The following is a 7033-nucleotide window of genomic DNA, read 5'->3' on the forward strand; positions in this document are numbered from 1 at the left end:
AGAACTTCCAAATATGTAACGTGGACTGTGGTGAGAAGCTGAATGGAAAAATGTGTGTGTGCTTGCTCAGTCATGTCTGATTCTTTGCGACCCCATGGACTATAGCCCACCAGGTTCCTCTGTCCTTGGGATTTTCCAGGAAAGAATATTGGAGTGGGTTGCCATTTCCTCCTCTGTGTCTCCTGCATTGGCAAGGTGGGTTCTTTACCAATGAGCCACCTGGGAAGCCTCGATGGGAAAACAGTTTTCTGTTAAAAAAAGGAGACTATAACAGATTCTACAAACTGCAAGTAGTGAGCTTGATGTAGATTCTGTGAAAAATCCTATGATAGTCTACTAAGGGGTTATTATATTAAACTGTTAAGAAGATACTACACTTGATCTTAGCCAGAAGGTCCAGAAGCCATAAGGAGTTACTATGAACACCTGGGAAAGGAAGCTTTGGGTCCAAGACCCAACAAAGGTTGTTAACACAGGTTATGTCATTTAGAAAATACTGCAGCTGCTTTGGGCTCGCTGCTGTGTGGCTTCCCTTATAAAAAGAGTCATCCTCTCAAAATAGTCACAACCAGTGTAGAGGAGACCAGGTCAGATGATGACAATGCTGTAGAACCACACACATAGGTACATCAATGGGGGTGAGGGGGTTCCAGGGAGAGGCACACAAACCAGAGAAAGAGGGGCAGAGAAAGTTCTCCAAGGATCACATTCCTTTGCCTCCCATTAGAAAAGTTTCTAAAATTGAGTTTCTCTTAACATTTTAGATTGAATTATGCAAATGTATGTTCGTGTACATGGGATGGCCATTTTAAGGCCATACATAGTCAAATATTGGCAATTTCGTTGATTCAACCTAACCCAAAATCTTAAAGTTCAACAGCATGACAGACAAGTTCACATTGAAAGAGTAGGAGTTCTCTGCTCTGCATCTCCCCACCCAGCCCTTTCTCCAAGGCTGCCACATTCTACTCTTAGAGCTGTTTTCGGCTATTTCTTTGGCTGCTTACTGCCTCTTAATATGTTCTATCATTTCTTGGCTTTTCATTTTCATACCAGCTATTGCAGTTCTCTTTTGAGAATGGGGATTTAGCTCTCTAACGCCACCTCTGTCATAAATGTCTGCACTCCCTTACCCTTCTTACATTGCCCTGTTATAGTTTCTGGTGAAATCACTCTTCACGTTGGCATTGTTAATGTCAGGAGGGAAGCCTGTTCCCCACTCCTGAAGTTTTCTTCCTTGAGGTGCGATTTCTCTGTTCTCTCTGCCCAACTCAGTTAGTCATTTCCTTCTCTCTAAGGGAGAAGGAGTAGCTTGATTTGGTTGGTAAATTTGGATCAGTTATTTTTCCTTCTGCCCCACTGGAAACTGTTCATTACCAAGGAACAAGCACTCTGTGGAGCACTGCCCTTGCTGGGTGAGAAAATATGCCCAATCTAGTGTTCAGTCCATTTGGTTCTCCCAACTAAACTACTTTAGCCAAATCAACCTTTATCATAAAGAATAAAAGTGGTATTTTATCTTTCCCCTGAATTTCTTAGTTTTATTTATCAAATTATTCAAAACTTAGGTGGGAAGGAGAAAAAGTGATCTACCAAGTATCTTAGAAGGACCCCAAAATTATGATTATATACCTCTAAATCTGCAAGATCAGACCAGTCAATCCTAAAGGAAATCAGTCCTGAATATTCATTGGAAGGACTGATGCTGTAGCTCCAATACTTTGTCCACCTGATGTGAAGAACTGACTCATTAGAAAAGACCCTGATGCTGGGAAAGTTGGAGGGCAGGAGGAGAAGAGGGTGACAGAGGATGAGATGGTTGGATGGCATCCTTGACTCAATGGATGTGAGTCTGAGCAGACACCACCGGATAGTGAAGGACAGGGAAGCCTGGTGTGCTGCAATCCATGGGGTCGCAGAGAGTCAGACACGACTTAGTGACTGAACAACAACAACCTCTAAATTTACTCTTCTTTTCTTATAGTGCCTTTTATTTGCTCTAGAGCTATTAAGTTGCTCTGTTTTTCTTATCTATTTAGCTCACCCCTAAACTCCTGAAGGCTGAGCCCTTCTTTCTATAAGGTCATCACTTCAAGTAATGTCTTGCTCTCCCTACCCCTGCCCATTAGCCTTGGAGATAAGCCTTTCAGAATTCTCCTACCCTCTGTTTCCATCTGCTCCAATTGTTCTCTAGGTCTGCAGCCCAGCTGTCACCCAGAGGCTCCCCTTCACCATCATTCTGGGAATTTTGTTTGTTTCTCTCCTGTGTTGAATCCTGACCTCGTGGTTTACATGATTCCTCTTCCTTGGTCTACATTCTACCCTCACACTTGACCAGTCATTTTGTTAAGTATAGAAATCTGTCTTGGACAGAATTTCCCTTAGAAATTTGCAGAAAGTACTCTTCCAGAATTCTAGTATTATGAAATTTTGCAATGATGGGCATTCTTCAGGATACCTGACACATCCTATCCATTTAGAAGCACATTCAAGTTGTAGAAAATTTTCTTGCATTATTTTTTTTTTAAATAATCTTCCTTCCATTTTTTCCTCATCTCATTTTTCACCCACTCATGCTTAGAACTCTTATAATTTTAATGTTTGACCATCTGAATTAATCCTCCAATGTTCTTTTCTTTCTTACTTACCATCATTTTGTCACTTTGTTTTACTTTATGTGAGATTCTTATACTTTATTTTTCCATGGATTTGATTACATTCCCCGGTTTTTAGTTGATCGTCTCAATCCTCCTGCATCCATGTCTTGGGTCTCTGAGTCCAGAGCCTACGTCCTGAACCTAGAGTCTGAAACCCACTTCCTATGCAGAAGGAAAACCACCTGTCTTTCTCCCATTGCAGCAGCAGAGTCAGGGAAGGCATAGAGGTGGTGATGGGGTGTGTTGCCTAATTCCATGGGTGTAGGAAGGGAACTTAATGCCTCCTTACATAAACTTTCAACCAACACTCCTATTTTCAGTCTCATCCCATAGCACGGTCTTCAGAAGTAACCAATGCATTCCATTTCTGAGACTTTCTGGTCCTTTCTGGCATGCAAATATTCCATCTTGTCTTCCCATATAAGCTTGGTTTTCAGCTTTTTTGAGTCTGCTATGTCAGGATGACATTCATGCATCTACTTTTCCAGCATTCAAAATTGTGTTGACATCTCCCCTTGGCTGTAGTCTTTTCTCCCATGTTATTTGTCATCTCTTTTAAAAAAGAGATTATGCTTAAAAAAATTTTTTTTCTCAGTATTTTGTTGGCATGTGGGAAGAGATTAATGCCTGGCATGCTGCAATTCATGGGGTCGCAAAAAGTCGGACACGACTGGCCGACTGAACTGAACTGACTGAAATGAATGTTACTTAATGTTCCATATTTAAAGAGAACTTTGCCCCCCGCCATTCTTTTCTCCCTCCATCCCACCCTTTCTACATCAATTTTTAGTAAAAACTCTGTTCAATTATAATTCATAGATCTTACAATTCACCCATTTAAAGTATACAATTCAATATTTTTTTTTAGTATATTCAGAGCAGTCATTGCCACCGTCAATTTTAGTATATTTTTGTCCAAGTATGTAGAATATTTTAGAATATTTCAAACCCAAAAGAAACGTGTACTTGTTGGCAATCACTGCCTATTTCCCTCAATCCCACCAGCCTTAGGAAATCACAAGTCTACTTTCTGTCACTATGAAAGTTTTAGTTGCTCAGTCGTGTCTGACTCTTTGTGATCCCATGGACTGTAGCCCGCCAGGTTCCGCTGTCCATGGGATTCTCCAGATAAGAATACTGGAGTAGGTAGCCGTTCCCTTCTCCAGGGGATCATTCTGAGCCAGTTATTGAACCTGGGTCTTCTGCATTGCAGGCAGATTCTTCACCATCTGAGCTATAATCTGGGCATTTCATGTAGTGAAATCATACAATATATGGCCCTTTGAGGCTGGCTTAATTAACTTAGGGTTTCCCTGGTAGCTCACCTCCTCCAGGTTCAACTCCTGGGTCGGGAAGATCCCCTGGAGAAGGGATAGGCTACCCACTCCAGTATTCTTGGGCTTCCCTTGTGGCTCAGATAGTAAAGAATCTGCCTGCAATGCAGGAGACCTGGGTTTGACCCCTTTAGCATAAGGTTTAAAATGTTCATCCATGTTGTAGCATGTATCAATACTTCATTTCTTTGTATTAACAAATAACATTCCAACGTCAGGATATACCATATTGTATCTATACATTTATCACTCCGTGGCCTTTGGGTTGTTTCTACTTTCTGGCCATTATGGAGAATACTATGTTTGTGTGTAGAGGTATGCTTTCATTTTTCTCGCATGTATAATTAGGACTGGAATTGCTGAGTTAACTCTATATTTAATCTTTGAGAAACTGCCAGACAGTTTTCCAAATTGGCTGCACATATTTTATATTCCCACAATGTATGAGGGTCCCAAATACCCCACATCCTCATCAGCAGTTGTTATTGTCTTTATTATAGCCATCCTAGTGGGTGTGAGGTGAAATCTCTTTGTGGTTTTGATTAGCATTTCTCTATGAATAATGATGTTGAACATCTTTTTATATGCCTGTTGCCTGTTCAGGCATGTCTTCTTTGGAGAAATGTCTTTTTAAATCTTTTGACCATTTTAAAATTGGGTTGTCTTTTTATTATTGAGTTGTAAGGGATTTTTTATATTATGCTCACTAGTTCCCTTACCAGTTATTTAATTTCCAAATATTTTTCCCATTCTGTGGTTATGTTTTTACTTTCTTGATGGTACCCTTTGCAGCAATTATATTTTTCACTCTTATAGCTTGTGCTTTTGGTATCAAAGAATGAGTTGGAAGTGTTCTCTCTTCTTTGGAAATTTTATGACATGTTAGTTTTCTTCTACAAAGGTTTTGTAGAATTTATCAATAAAGACAATCGGGCTTAGAATTTTTTTGTAGACAATTTAAAAATTACTGACTCTATCTCCTTATTTATTATGTCTATTCAGGTTTTCTATTTATTTTTGTTGGTTTCAGTATTTTATGTCTTCCTAGGAATTTGTCTATTTCATTTCCCTTCATCTTTATGTTTATTTTTGTTTTGGACAGTAGAAAAGGATAGTTCAAGGAAATACGGTGGTGTGCTTCATGCTGCTGTATGGGATTGTATAGGGTATAGTTCATTTGAACTTGCTCCTTTGAGTTGAGTGTGTGCAAACTGCATGACCAAACATGGTGTCTTAAATAGCAAGAGGGTTAAATGTGCCAGCCTTGAAGCATGTGGGTTTGAATCCTGCCTCTACCACTTTCTAGAGGAGTGCCTTTGGGCATATTACTTAATCTCTTTAAATGTCAGTTTCCTTCTGTATAAATAATAGATAATATCACCTTCCTTAGGGATTTTTGTTTTTTTAAAAGACCAAATGACACAGTACAGTTAAAGTGCTTAAAATAGTGGCTGATTCAATAAGAATGTTACTTACGTATATAAATGTTATTTACTTGTGTTTATTTATGTTTATAAGTGTGACTTCTGTTATTGTTCAGTAGCTAAGTCATGTCCAACTCTTCCCGACCCTATGGACTGTTGCATGCCAGCCTTCCCTGTCCGTCACCATCTCCTGGAGTTTGCCCAAGTTCTTATCCATTGAATCGGTGATGCCATCCAAACATCTCATCCTCTGTCATCCTCTCCTTCTGCCTTCAATCTTGCCCATCATCAGGGTTTTTTTCCAGTGAGTCAGCTGTTCACATCAGGTGGCCAAAGTATTGGAGCTTCAGTTTCAACATCAGTACTTCCAAAGAGTATTCAGGGTTGATTTCCTTTAGGATTGACTGGTTTGATCTCCTTGCTTTCCAAGGAACTCTCAAGAGTCTTTTCTAGCTGAACATACAGTGGAAGTGACGAATAGATTCAAGGGATTAGATCTAGTAAACAGAGTGCCTGAAGAACTATGGACAGAGGTCCATAATATTGTACAGGAGGAAGCAAACAAAATCATCCCAAAGGAAAAAACTTATGGCCCACCTGTATAAGCTTCCATTAGTAACTGAGGTCAGAAATGTTCTCTTTTTAATAATCCCTAGCAAGATGCCTGCTACACAGTAGGAGCTCAATATTATTTGTCTAATGTTTTCATGTCAAAGTACTGGATGTGAGGGCAAAGAGTTTGTTGAGGCACTGATTAGGGTACTGATTCATAGTGAATGTCACTGGAAGAGACTGGAGGCATGCTGAAGCTGTCGTGGCTCTTGTCGGGTTCAACAGAGTCATAAATGGTTTGAATAAAGCCACTTGACATAAAGAAACTATGAGGGAGAACAAAATTTGGGTATGCATATATTTGTGTATACATCCCTATACTTGAATCCTACAATTACAACTGCATATGTAACAGGAAGCTGTCGATTAGCAGCAACACAAAAGAAATGCTTTGGATTCTTGCCAAAAACAAGGTCATTATGAGTAAACAACTCAGAAACAACACTCTTTATGTGAAACAAGGGAGGGGACAAGTACACGCGCAACAGAAATGTGTTGTAGCCTCACTCCTCTTTAACTTTTGGGGGGATAATTTGCTATCTCTTCTAAAAAACTGAATGTAGACAATAGGCAATAGGCCCTGAGCATTCTCTTTTATGCAGATGGTAAAGTTTTACGATGAAGAGTTAAAAGCGTTCAGTAGACAGGTTGCCATATCCTTGGTATAGCACCTCATCGAGTTTGACATAAGGATGCACTTTCTTATCACCGAATTATCACTGAATGTGAGTTCGCCTTCTTTGTTCTTTGGCATGAGTCTCAGTCAGGATCCTCAGATTTCACACAAAGTTATCAATTCTATTCCCCAGCTCAGTTTAACTGAAACAGAGTAAAGGTACCTGTCAGTACTCATTAGTACTCAATTACTTTCCAAACTGAAGCTGAGAGAAAAAATATTAATGGAAAACAATCTGAAGGTTATGTGAGTCATCCATCTACACTCTAAAATTTGTTCCTAAGTGAAGCCTATCAGAGAATCAGGAATGTATCATAGCCTTCCTGCAGA

The 7033-nt window shown here is 39.7% G+C and overlaps 1 pseudogene; it reads right to left on the bottom strand.

Moving 5' to 3' along the window:
• Positions 1-240: 240 nt before the first annotated feature.
• Positions 241-407, bottom strand: LOC113901988 (annotated as a pseudogene).
• Between the last annotated feature and the right edge of the window lie 6626 nt (positions 408-7033).

The sequence above is a fragment of the Bos indicus x Bos taurus genome, chromosome 11 (genome assembly GCF_003369695.1).
Source record: "Bos indicus x Bos taurus breed Angus x Brahman F1 hybrid chromosome 11, Bos_hybrid_MaternalHap_v2.0, whole genome shotgun sequence".
Classification (NCBI taxonomy): domain Eukaryota; kingdom Metazoa; phylum Chordata; class Mammalia; order Artiodactyla; family Bovidae; genus Bos; species Bos indicus x Bos taurus.